General features: G+C 46.2%; 1 protein-coding gene across 5 annotated transcripts in view; it reads right to left on the bottom strand.

Annotated features, from left to right (window-relative positions):
* The window catches only part of LOC148508451 (uncharacterized), a 262947-nt gene that overhangs the window by 220619 nt on the left and 28067 nt on the right, over window positions 1–14261 (bottom strand). Inside the window, exon 1 of one of the 5 annotated variants that reach the window (XM_088444561.1) lies at window positions 11991–12047. The exons of the other annotated variants lie outside the window; for them this stretch is intronic. The gene's annotated coding sequence lies outside the window, so the exon portion shown is untranslated. Of the gene's footprint in view, window positions 1–11990; window positions 12048–14261 lie in introns of those variants that run through there. 5 annotated transcript variants of the gene reach the window in all.

The raw sequence follows: 14261 nt of genomic DNA, 5'->3' as shown, positions 1-14261 counted from the left end.
AACACTGAGCAGCTGGAACATTTTAAGTCCACAGGTGGCTGCCAGACCAGTCAAGGAGGTCAGATCAGTCACGTCCATCAGCAACAAAACAAGAATATTTTAAGGGCATTTTTCATTAGACTGACTGATCCGGCCATCTGTTCTTGACATGTTAGTAGACTTTTTTTTTCTCCAAACAGAGGACACCAACACATTTGGAGGACTTTGTTCCGTGAATAATTTCAAGGTCTACAGAAGCTTCAACATTTTGCACAAGTTAAGGCAACATTGTGTTTTGTTGACTATAGCTAGCATTGCATAATTACATAGTTTTACAATTCTGAAAAGCTGAAATATGTGTTTGCTATTTTGCAGAGACTAAGCTTCCCCCCCAAAGCCCCAACCAAGGCTTCATCCCTGGCCCCTTTGGGTGACTTCATCCCCCAAACACCCTTTGGCAGTTTCTTTGTTTCCCCTTATTATGATTGCTTTTAAGATGCATGGTCACCTCACAGCCTGGAAAGACCCCTTCAAAAGCTTTCTGTACCTACTTTTCCAGAATGGTAGCTTAACCTGAAAAGTCGCAGGATGGGAACAGAAAAAACATCCAACTTACTACATCTCTCTCAACATTTCATATCCAGGAATTGAGAGACTGGGTGTGACCATGTCATGATAAGGATGTGGCTGCATCACAATGGGGATGTCTCCACGTTCCCGGGGGCAATCCTAGTGCTCATGCAGCATTAATCTTCCCCTTAACCACCTCCACTCCACTCACCAATTCATTGCTGCAAACTGGACAAAGCCCTCACATCAGGAAGGTCCAGCCTGAATTGTGAGAGTTGGGAGGTACAATAGCATACCTACCAAAAATCATGATGTGCTGATAGGGACTCTGGGGCGGAAAAAAGGGGGAATGTGCTCACAAAAATGGGCGTCACCACATGGCAAAGATGTGAGGCTCAGTGGGAAAAGCTGTGCAAACAAGTCACGCCCTTCACAGTCTTCAGTATGCACACCCCCCCGTCCCTCTCTCCACTGAATGATGCCACACGGTTTCTATTCACTGCTCACTCTGCTAAGCAGAGGTGCGCATGAGAGGGGGGCCTTCAAACCTCCTCCACTGCAGGATACTGCGGCCTGTGGGTGGGATTGCAGGACAGAACCCAAAAAGTGGCACCGCCCCGCCATATTCGGGTTGGTTGGTACTGATAGGTATGCATTAGCACAACTTGTTGTTTTTTTTCCCTCCTAATATATTATTCATAACCTAATTTATGGCTCAGGATAATCATGCCAGAGAAAGGACATGAGAACTGTGAAACTTTGTGAGTGTGAAGGTTTTTATTACTGGGTCAGAGGGGCCGATTCTGGGTTGGGGCAAAGGGGAAAAAAAGCCAGTAAATTTATATCTGTAACAAAACATGTAGCAATGCAAGGCGTGCTAATACAGTTTTCTTTCATGCAGGGTAAATACTGTACTCCCTGCTTTTTGCATTGTCCACAAATGCTGCAGTGGCGCATGCAGAGGGGTTTCTAAGTACCCAGAGACACCCCCTGACAGACAAAATATTTTCCACATTGAGCACGGTCCACTATCGGAGCCTCACAATTTGTGGGCCAATAGAGAGGGGGCAGGGCCATTATGATGCAGTTCCATTAGAATCCCATCATTTTATTCCCATCCCCTCCTGATAGACCTTCAAATTACAGCATTTTATTGAGGGCCTAAAGACATGGTGCCCCTATCTACAACCTATACACACACACATATATATATATATATATATATATATAGTAATGCAGAAGGTGTAGCACTCAAAGCTTAAAGATAATCACTGGACACAAAACGTGATCAACGTTTCAATCTATGTAGCAGACGGTCAGTGATATCAATCTGCTAAATAGATTTGACGTTGATGACTTCTTGTGTCTAGTGAATTTTTTCAAGCTCGGTGCGCCACACCTTCTGCATTATGGTTTACACTCTGTGGAGGCACCGGGTGCCGTAACAATTCTAATTGGAGCGCCTGGCACACGCGTATGTTATCATTTGTCTACTCTCCAGGAATGTCTGGAAGACTCATCAATTTCAGGGAGACTTCCCTGACTCCCAGGAGAATAGACAGCCCTTACGTTCACTTTGTCAGTAAGGTAAATGGGCCATGATGAAGCATTCACTGCGAATCACGTTGTCATGTAGCAAGGCCGCAATGATGTGATTCACTGCACCACACCCCGCCACTAGACCTCCCAATACAACGATGGGGTAACAAAAATAAAGAGGTACCATTAAACCCCACAACTTAATGTCTTTTAGAAAATCTACACATGGCACATGAATGCTCTTACCCACCACCAATTTGTGCAAACTTTTGCTCCCTTGCACTGATCACCCTTTGTGTGCGAGCATGGCATGAAATCAGGATGTACATGTAAAAATAGACTTGTGACTCCAATAAAGGCCTTTGCACTGCAAAGTTATTGTTTGCAGTGAGTTACTTTTATTATTATTATAATTGAGATACTTTTCTTAGCTTTTAAAAAAAAAATGATCTATAAAAATGCACCAAGATAGCGGCTAAACCCCACAGAAAGGCAAGATGTCTTATGAATAACACACCTGAAGTGAGTCTGATGCCAGTATAAATAGGACACACTAGATGTGATTACACCATAATGAAGCAACACCTCAGGAATGTATGAGCTCTTAACAAGCAAAAGCGATTATGAAAATGCACAAAACTTAACTTACAATTAAAACATTTTTGTTGGCTGACAAAAGACTGGAACGGGAAAATGCAAATGTCATTCACGTTCCCTTCAGACGTAGCTTGAAACCCATTACTTAGAACACAATACCTAGAAGTGCCCCACTGGGTGGTCTCCCAAGAACATCATGTAATTATACTCCCCCCAATCATTGAGGAATCACATTTACTGGGTTTAAAAACTTTAAATGAATAAACCAATGTCTATATGTTCCAAATATATAATAGCAAGTAAAGCTGTATAACTCTAAACTGAATGAAATAAATAATCTGTACAAAAATGACAAACTGGAACATCGTTATGGACTGATGCATAGGCAGATTAGTGGACTTTTTATTTGCCTTTTGACATCTAGGGGTAAATTTACTAAGCAGAGATTTTCAAAGCCGTTGCGTCTTCTGTGGTTTTCGGCCACTGGATTAGAAGGAGCAATATTATAACAATACCAGTCAGGTTTTGGATTTAATATTATCCCTTTCAAAGCCAGTGTCTGGAACCGCCAAAGACACAACGGCCTTGAAAAATGTAGCTTAGTAAATTTACCCCCTAGGGCTATTGGAGTAAAAGCAAACTTGAAATAGGGTACATTAAGTCCCATGTTGAATGGAGAATCATACATACAGACAGTAGAGACACCGCATTAAATAAATATGCTCTTCTACTTGATTTCCTAATGCACGGATTCTAAATTCTAAATAAGCCGTACGATTACGTTTTTCCCTATTGACAATTTAGCTGTAATAATTTTTGCATTTTTTTTTGTTTTGTCCTCCAAGTAGGAATAATGGGGTCTATTTACCAAGACTTGAATGGAGATAAAGTACCAACCAATCAGCTCCTAACTCATTTTTCAAACACAGCCTGTGTCATGGCAGCTAGAAGCTGATTGGCTGGTACTTTATCTCCGTTCACTTTATCTCCATCCAAGGCTTAGTAAATAGACCCAATGTTACTTATCTTTCACATAAAAATTAATGGGGGCGATTCAATTCAGCGCAATTCTGAATAGCTCTTCCATCACATACCACAGCAGGTAGGAACCAGTGGGAGCGGGAGGTATGGGAGTGTAGTGGTGGTGAAGGGAGGGAGGCATACACCACAAGGGAGAGAGAGGAGGGCATGTATGACAAAGGAAGGGAGGTTGGGGGTTTTGTAACAAAGGCGGGGTTATAAGTGATAAAGGGAAGGAAGGTAGGAACATAATGGCATGTGGTAAGATTAAAAAGGGCAGGGGATATTCAACAACAGGAAAGTATGGGTGGGGTCATATGGTATTATTATTTTACATAGTGCCAGCAATTTACACAGGGCTGTAGACTGAATATATGTCACTCTCATTATTATTATTTGTTAACAGTTACTTACAGTATATAGCGAAAGCATATTCCGTTTCGCTTTACAATTGGGAACAGTAATAAAACAAGACTGAGTAGTAACAGGAAGACATAGAGGTAAGAAGTCCATGCTCACAAGCTTACAATGTATAAGGAAACAGGCACTGATACACAAGAATAGGTGCTAACTATTTGATTTTTGGTCCAGCCAGATTGCAGATGTTCTTAGTGGACGGTATGTTCCAGTCACACAGGAGGGGTCAGGAGGATGTAAAAGTGAATAAGGATAAAATATGTAAAGTTATGTGCGGACTATATAGCTGTAATTAGGTAGAATAGCTTATGGAAGTTCTGTGAAAGGTTCTGGAATTTGATCAGATTGTCTGAAGATGTGAGTTTTCAAGGAACACTTGAAGGTTTGGAGACTAGAGAAGAGTCGTATTTATGGGTTGGAGGGAATTGTAGAGTGGGTGCAGCCCAAAAGAAGTCCTGTAATCGTGAATAGGAGAAGTCAATGCCTGAGGATGAGAGACGCAGATCTTGTGCAGAGCGGAGATGTCATGTGTAGAGATTTTTTGAGATAAGTGAAGAGATGTACTGTATGTTGGTGTGGTTTGGTTAATAGCTTTATTTGTAAATAAAAGTATTTTATATAGAATTCTGCAGAATACAGGTAACCAATGCAAAGACTGAGAGTGGAGCAACAGACAATGAACATTTAGCAAGGAAGATCAGCCTTGCAGCTGCATTAAAAAAGGATTATAGTGGAGAGAGTATGTATTGGAAAAGACCAGTAAGAAGACTATTGCAATAATCAATTTCAGAAATAATGAGTGCATGAATTACAGTTTTGTCAATGTCTTGTGTAAGATATGGTCGCATTTTGGGTATGTTTTTTTAGATGTATGTAACATGATTTGTAGTCAGATTGAATGTCGGGAACAAAGGACAGTTCACATAGATAACACCTAGAAAGCGAGTTTGTGGGGTAGGGATGATTGTAGAGTTATCCACATTCAGAGAGATCGGAGGTTGGTAACTACTATTGTCCGGTAGAAATATTATTAATTAAGCTTTGGAAATATTACATTTGAGGTGACAAGAGGACATCCAAGATGAAATGACAGAAAGACATTCAGTAATGTGGACAAATACAGATAGTGACAAATCTGGGAAGGATAGGTAGATTTGAGTATCTGTTACAGAATCCCGAACAGTTGTGTAAGACCTCTAGAGACAGGGAGAGGATCTTCACCAATTACATCCACCTGCTGTTCCCTTAGTGACAGAGGTTCACACCAGTACTTAGGTGGCAGCCTGGACTTAAGCCTCCAGCAATAGAGGTTTACACAACTGACGAGAGACTGCAGGACTGCTGGCTGGAAACACGGTAAGGCTGAGAAGTGGCAGTCCAATCACTGCAGGAACTAACTGGAGTGAAGCTGAAGGCAGAATGTAACTTGCACATGGACGCTGGAAAAGGTACACTAGCAGCGTCAAGTGGTGATGGTCTAAGGTGCGTCTAGGGACTATTGTACGACTGGGTCGCAAGGCATGAAGCTGCTAAACACCGGATGAATAGTTTCTAGCTATAAAGCAGGAACAGAGGCTATGACACGACTGACAATTAAATCCTGAGCCACGGGCTAATTAGCGGCTGGATCGCGGTCTGGAGTGACCAGGCTGCAGGATGATTGGACCGAGAACTATGAAGCGGCTATGCCGTGACTGAGTTATGACAGGTAGGTGGTCGCTGAGGCAGCTTAGACCGCATGCTGGAGCAACTGGTCCGTGGACGGTGATGCGGCCTTTTCCCCTGGACTGTGGAATAACTGAACAAGGTACAATAGTGTGGCTGGGCCACTGGCTGACGTAGCAGACTAGGGCCTGAAGTGCGGCTATTCCACTGGCTGAAGTTTGACAGGCAGGCAGATGCGGATACGGCTTTGACCACAGGCTGGGGTGGCTGGTCAGTGGACGGTGATGCGGCCTACGCCGCAGACTAGGGAACAACAGAATAAGGCACTATAGTGTGGCAGAGCCACTGACTGATACAGCAGAAACAAAGGCTTAGGTGCGGTAATGCCGTGGGCTGAGGACGGAAAGACTGCAGCTGCAGGTGGAATCACAGCAAATGCCACCAGGGCGACCTCAGGCTAGGAAAGCTGGTTCAGGATACAGGCAACAACGAGAAGATCGCAGGAACTGCAGAACAAGGTAGGACCGGCTAAAAACACAGGCTTCTGATCACAAGACATACATGTACTCCGGAAGTCAGGCAATATCACTGGCAGGGGCTGGCTGTAACTTATCAGAAGCAGGGACCAATGAGAGCAATCCCTGCAGAGAGCCTCCCTCAAGACTGAATGGTTTGTAGCTGTGAGCTGTACACAGACTAATGCTTGGGTACACACTAAACGATATTTTGTCTGGTCCAGCCGGATCGGACGAGATATCGGGCACATAGTTTAGTGTGTACCATCAATGTCACTGACGATGGGCACTCCCACGCATCATCAGCGACATCGCCTGTCGACCCTGCATACAGGTCCCACAGGCGACATCGTTAGCGAGGGCCATGCTGCGGAATGCAGCATGGCCCCCGCGGTCGCTGCAGGCAAGTGTGTATGCACTTGCCGATGCCAGCAGCCCGCCGGGTCCCGTCGCACATGATGTCGGTACACACTAGACATCGTTTAGTGTGTTCCATGCATAACAGAAAGAAATGCAGCTATCAGCTGCACAGACACAGTTCCAGTTGCCTGTAACAGCCGGAACTGGAATCAAGGCATGATGCAGCGTTCCAGTCCCCTAACACAGCCGGGACCTGCCGCCAAGATGATGCGCTGCCTCGCATAACAGTATCATATGCATACAGATGATACTTAAATCCGAAGGAGCAGATAAGTTTGCCCATAAATGTGATATAAATTGAGAAAAGCAGAGGACCTAAGACAGAACTTTGCGGTACTCCAACTGATAGAAGAAGCGAAGAGGAGGTGGCTTAGGAAAAACAAACACTGAAAGAGCGATCTGATAAGTAGGAGGAGAGCTGGGATTGGTTTGTATGAGAGAAGAGTTGAAAACAGTGTCAAATGCAGCAGAGAGATCTAGAAGAATTAGAAGTGAGTAGTTGCCTTTAGACTTAGCATTGATCAGATAATCCACTACCTTAGTCAGTACTGTCTCTTTGGAGTGTTGGGAACGTATGCCTGACTGAAGTGGATACAATAAGTTATGCAAGTGAAGAAAGTCTGTGAGTCGGGTGTAGGCAATTCTCTCAAGAAGCTTGGAAGGTCATGGGACCTGGGAGATGGGATGGTAATTTGAGAGAGAGGGTATTTTTTATTTTTTTTCAGAATAGGAGTAATAGGAGAGGGTTTACAGATTTTAGTTAAGTTTGAGATTAGCACGAGACAGAGCTCTACTGATTTGTGAAGGTATAGGACCCAGAGGAGAGGTAGTAGAGTAGGAGGATGAGAAGAGTGTAGATACTGTACTTCATCTTCATTTGTGGGATCAAATAAAGAGAAGCTGCCATAGGGTTCAGGGAAGGAAATGAGCAGGTCGCTGGCTGAGGAAGAGGATAATACCATTTTATTTGGGATCCTATCAATCTTATCCTTAAAACAGGAAGCAAGATCTTGTGCATGAATACAAGCTGGTGGGTGGGGTAATAGGTGATTTAAGTGTATTGAATAGCCGCTTGGGGTTACAAGCTTGAGCGGAGATGAGAGATTGGAAATATGTTTCACTGTGTCCAGAACCTTACAAGAAGAGTGGTCTTAATCACTCCCACTGACATCACTAGTGATGTCAGTGGGGCCGGACCCAGACGGTAGGCGTTCCCATGGGAACGCCTCTGTCTGGGCAGCCACGCCCCCGGCACGCCCACCAAAGGGGGCGTGCTGTCAATCACCATCAACAGCACGCCCCCTTTGGTGCGAGACCCCGAGCGACGGCTTCCCCGTCGCTCGCCGGGTCTTGCGCATGGGCACGACGGAGCAGCCTCCGTCGTGCGCATGTGCATTTGGGTACCATCGACCCGCTTGCGAGCGTCCTGCGCTCGCGAGCTGGTCTGAATGAGATCCTCAGTTCACTGGGAGAGGCAGAGAAAGTCAATTTAATTGCCAATATGTGTTTGGAGTGTGGCAGGAAACTAGAGTACCCGAAGGATACCCACACAAACTGTGAGAACATACAAACTCTAAAACTAAATGCCAGGGATTTAACTCATGACCTCAGTGCTCAGGCATTAATGCTAACCACTATGCCATTCTACTGCCCATCTACGTACATCCAAGGGCCCCAAGATTGTCTTTATTCACCAATGACTGCTGCGCCGGCCACACCTGCAATGCTTCAAGTCAGTAGGAACTTCAGCACACCACTGCTCATATTGTAGATGCACATACAGAAGGCAATAACTTATTTATTTTTGGCCTGGGTCTCACTCTGACAAGCTCGGACCCTGAGAGTCATTGATGATTGAGTCAGAGATTGCAAAGCTTATAAAGCAGGGCCCTCTTACCTCTTTGTCTATCTGTTATTACCCGGTCTTGTATTGCTACTGTTCTATTACTGTTCTGTTCACAATTGTAAAGTGCAATGGAATAAAAATTAACTTCACAGGACAGCTTGAAATTAATGAACTGCAGCGGAAACTTTGTTTGGTACCGCTGAGGTATACGATTAGCACATATTGACAGTTACAGCTGCATTAGTGAGAGAATGACAGTAAACTGACAAAAGACAATAATAAAGCAACTTCAGGTTTGCTTTTACAATTAGTTTGGTGGTATAAGTTGCTATAATGTCACTGCTGCTATTGTTGTCTATAAAGGCCCCTACACACTAGACGATATCGTGAGCGATTTGGCCGATTCCTACGCATCGGAACAACAAATCGTTCATATCATCCAGCGCAGGGCCGGCTCCAGGGGTCGGAGCACTATGAGCCGGGTCTCTCCAAAGCGTCCCTACATCGCGCGCGACTGGAAATTGGGGCGTAGCCTAATTACCATAGGCCACACCTCCTATGTGGAGGCACGCCTCCAGAACAATGTCAGGCTGGGGGGGGGCCTCACTAGCTGGGCTTCCCCCAGCCCTCCCCCATCACTGAATGGATGTCGCGCGAATCCGCAGCCGCGGCGGGGGTCCCCAACCTCCCGAATTGCCCACCCGATGACCACTTCGGCTCACGGGTGGAATAGCGGAACAATACTGTCCCGCTGAAATCGGGATTTTGAGGAGGGGTGCGCCCTCTATGGGTGGTGCCCCTGTTCGACCGCATTGGTCGAACACCACTAGAGCCGACCCTGATCCAGTGTGTACACTCTATCACGATAACAATGCATGCTCCCGTCGGTCGTTGGTTCAGATCTTTTGTAAATGCAACAAGATCTGTCGATCTCGTAACGGATTCCCCTCTGATCGTGCAATGTGTACGCACTACCAAAGCACATGATGTTCAGACCTGCACGATGCTGTCGTCACTTGACAGGCATTCCTACTCCACTCCAATACCTGCTTCAGACACAAATGCATGCACAGATCAGTGAGATCCGTGCATGCATGTGTGTAAAAAGCTTGTAAAGTGTAAAATAAAAAAATTAAGTGGCGTCCCCCTCCTAAAAGACTTTACAGAGCCAGTCCTGGTTGTGAAAATACAGGGACAAAAGACGTAGGGGTCCCCTGTATTTTCCATAACCAGCACAGGACTCTTTCTAGTGGGGGTGTAATACCACAGCCAGGGGAAACCTTTCACCGGGTCCCCCGGCCAAAGCATTACACATGACTGCTAGTCAGCCCAGACCGGGGGGATCCCTGGGTTGGTGGGAAACCCCCCACAATAAAGGGGTCCCCCTCTCCATGGCACCCCAGGCCTGGGCTATCCCCAGCACCCCTGGCCGATGGTGCCAGGTTGATTGTGTATAGTTTGTGTAAAAAAATAGGAGGCTCGCCTCTCTCAGCCAATGAACACTCAGTCGCGGTATTTATATAGAGAAATGCAATGACTGAGCTGTAATTCGGGAAGTACCGTCCTTAGAGGGTGGTACTTATGTTCGTGGGTCGGGAATTGTCTTTTTTTTGTTTTAAGAAGACATGGGTGCCTACATGGAGAAGAAAACGTGTCCAGGTATTGTAGGTGAATATTCGTGAGTGTGTATGTATGTTTTAATAAAATTATACTGTCACGGTGTGTGTGTCTTGTGTTTATTATTAAAAGTCTTTATTTTTATTTTTTTTTAACACTTTACAAGCTTTTTACACAGATGCATGCACGGATCTCACTGACCTGTGCATGTATCTGTGTCAATAGTACAGCCACCTATGTACCTATTTTTAGGATATGTTTAAAGCTGGCCACACACATAGCGATATTTTACCCGATCTGGACGATTCCGACACATTGGAACGACAGATCATGTAAAATATGGCCAAATCCTCAGTAAATCGTGAATCCCCACTCACGATCACGATGTGCGATGCGCGTCCCCGCTAGTCGCACATCACATCTTCAGATCTGCCATGCAGTAGGGCAGATCAGACAATCTAGGACACCATGCACTGTGAAAGTCTGGATGCAGGAGAGATCGTTTGAAGATTGGACACCAAATTGTGTGCAGATCGTGTGATGAGTTTCAAATGAAATCGTACACAAATCGTACACATTGGCTAATCGGGTGCAGATCGTCATGTGTGTGGCCTCCTGGTCGTCAAGTGTTTGCGACAGCAGAAGACATATCATTAACGATCTAACGATTTGGAAATCATTGACGACGCACAATATATCGTTTGGTTGTTGGTAAGACGGCACAGTGTGTTTGCACTTTATCGTTAGTCCAGGAGTTTCGGGGAAATCGTTAATGACATTGCATCATTTGCAAGTCGTTTAATGTGTACCCAGCTTATGGGTTTGGCTGCCAACATCCTGAAAACTGTGGGCCTGATTCAGAGCCGCTCGTAAGCAGCCGCTTGTTAGCTCTGAGCGATGTTCGCACAACTGCGCATGCGTATGGTTCGCAATGTGCATGCGCAAACCAGTCATTGCGGTTGAAAATCATGCACTCGTAAAACAACGAAGGGCTGCTAATTTGATTGACAGAATGTACCGTTTGTGGGTGGTAACAGGGGAAGGTGCTTGAAAACGGGGGAGTGGAGATCCGAAAGCAGGCGTGCCCAACGGTCAAAACGGCGTTTAATGGGAGTGCATAATTAGTAAAGGAGCGTCATCGACCACGTCACTTGGTCGTCTTTTAGCTTGAACTGCTCGCAGTGATAGCGGGAAGTAAATCCTACAACAAGCACTGCGAGCAGTTCAGATGCCTTTCAATGTTCCCGATTAATCTAATAAATAACGGAGATGACGTGTGATGCGAACGGCAAAAGTGAACTGCTCGCAGTGATAGCGGGAAGTAAATCCTACAACAAGCACTGCGAGCAGTTCAGATGCCTTTCAATGTTCCCGATTAATCTAATAAATAACGGAGATGACGTGTGATGCGAACGGCAAAAGGGTGTCTTTACAAAATAGCAAGCGCATTTTTCGGACGCTCGCTCAGACATAGCGGAGTCAACACACCGCAAAGGGCGAGCGCTCAATTTAAAAATCCGCCCCCTTTTTAAGAACGAGCGTCCGCAAATAGCGTCTGGGTCTGAATCAGGCACTGTGCTCCATCAGACAAAGCATTTTCTAACATTAGTCAGCAGACTTCAGAAATGCAAAGCTAAATCTAAATTACAGGTCTTACAAGATGGACACTGATAAGTAAAACAAATAGTGCCAAATGTAATAGGGTGAGAGAATAGAAAATGTGAGAGTTTAGCAGTAAACTGTCACACTTTTTAAACTAGCCCAATGTAATAGAGCCCGAGAACATGCAAACTCGCTGTCACAACCTGGGTTTGTTTTCCTTGCCGCCGAGTCACAAATATTCTGCCAGCGCTCTGTGTCACATCCTGGTCATACAGGCTGCAGTATTTCCCGGCCTGCTAGGCCTCAGACATCAAAGCCTGTGCTATTTCTGTGAAGACAAGTCCCGATCAGCTGACTGCAGCGTCCAATTGAGTGACAGCCTGAGTCTCCCTGTACCACCTGACTCGGTTCAGCCTATCCTGGGGAACCCAGGGGTATAAATCCCAGCTGCTGACTCTACCTAATTGCCAGTACAAGGTCTACCCTCAGTCCTTGCTGAGTAAGCGATACTAGTGTTCACTCTAGGTCCGGCGGCAGGCAAGGCACCAGACCTAGAGCAAGGGCACTCGTGTGCCCAGAAAGGAGCGTGGCCAATGAAAAGGGGCCATGTATTTATGACGCGTCCCCTTTACGTCACTCTTGGGGGCGTACCCAGCACTTACAGACATGTCGGACAGCACCCAAGCGCCACGGTCACTGCAAATGGATGCCGGGAACATGTGCCCGGCATCAATTTACCGGCGGTGACCGCTGCTCTGCCGTTTTCCCTTCCCGTGGGACACTGCAGGAGGAGGACAGAATCCGCAGGCTGTTTCAGCAGGGTGCCGCGCTGGAGGATAGCGTGCTTTCTGCCCTTCACAAATAGGGCAGGGCGCAGCGCCCCACTGAAACAGCCTAGCGGGAACGCTACTGTACTGTGGGCCTGATTCAGAGCCGAACGCTCTAACCAGAGCGCTCGCTCTGAATCAGGGCCCTCCTCCCTCAACTTGGAGCGGCCTCATGGATGCTCGCATAGCTGTGGGTTACCACCCACAGCTATAGTGAGCGTCCATGATGATGGTCGCGATCTTCAAGACCATCGCGACCATCGGGCTTGCGACGAGACAATGCGGTAGGGTCTCGGTGACCGCAAGCCCTGGAGTGATTTTGGCTCTATCAGAGCCAAAATCACTTCCACTGATATCACTACTGATCTCAGTGGGGCCGGACTCAGACGGTAGGCGTTCCCATGGGAACGCCTCCGTCTGGCAGCCACGCCCCCAGCATGCCCATCAAAGGGGGCGTGCTGTCACTCAACATCGACAGCATATACCCCTTTGGTGCGAGACCCATAACGACGGCTTGGCCGTCATTATTCGGGTCTCGCGCATGCGCACGACGGAGCTCCCTCCGTCATGCGCAATTCGGCACCATCGACCTGCTTGCGAGCGTCCTGTGCTCGCGAGCGGGTCTGAATCAGCCCGTGCTCCTATTGCATTCTTGTTTGTGCAGTTTTGTTCCAGATTGCTGCACGGATCTCTGTGAGTGCTCTACACCTGTGTCAGCTATCCCACTGGCTGCACAGGTAATCTCTGCCAGTTCCAGTCACACCAACCAGCAACCTGCTGCCAGTGAGCCTGCTGGTTCCTCTCCATCTGTTCTGTTCCTGGTACCAGTTTCCACTACCCATTCCGGTTTTGGTCTGCTTCCAGATCTGCTATCGTCTGAGTGCTCCCAGATCCTGGACTACAGCGACAATCAAGTTCCAGCCTGGCTAATCCGTTGCTAGGATCTACCACTCCAGCATCTCCGGTTACAGTCTCAAGTAAGAAGAGTGTGATTATTTAATATCTTCAGTAATAATCCAGTACCAGCCTGGTTAAACTACTGTTCCACTCGTCCCTGCAAAACATACCAGCCTGACTCCAACACCGAAGTCCCTGGTGGTCTAGTAGGTACGATCCGGCATATCTCTGCCGAGACCCGGGTTCCATTCCCGGTCATGGAGGTATTCTCTATCTCATGCCAGGAGGTCTCCTTATACCTGCCAGCTTCCTATACACACACCTCAAGACACCCATACAGACTTTCTTCAGACACCGGGTTCACAAACTAATACAAGTCCGACACTCGCATGTTATTAGACTAAAAAAACTCTCACGATTTAAACTCTCATCCAGATATTTTCCCATTTTGAAGATAAAACTCGACCAATGTAATAGTGTGAGAGTTTACTGCTAAACGGTCACATTTTCTAAACTCTCACTCTAGTACTTTTGGCCCATAATGTTGAAGTCAGAACAAAGCAAATCAGTTGAAAAACATAAACAAAGGCACAGACTGAGTCTCCGATATCCAAAATGCTTGGGACAGGGGTATTTTGGAATATTTGCATATCATAATGAAATATCTTGGGAATGGGACCCAAATATATATACAGAATGCATTTATGTGTTATATACACCTTATACACACAGCCTGCAGGTAATTTTATA

This window comes from Taudactylus pleione, unplaced genomic scaffold, assembly GCF_031769625.1.
Source record: "Taudactylus pleione unplaced genomic scaffold, aTauple2 ptg000366l, whole genome shotgun sequence".
In the NCBI taxonomy this organism is placed as follows: domain Eukaryota; kingdom Metazoa; phylum Chordata; class Amphibia; order Anura; family Myobatrachidae; genus Taudactylus; species Taudactylus pleione.
Note: the sequence above shows the minus strand (reverse complement) of the source record. Positions and strands in the feature narration are given on the sequence as shown.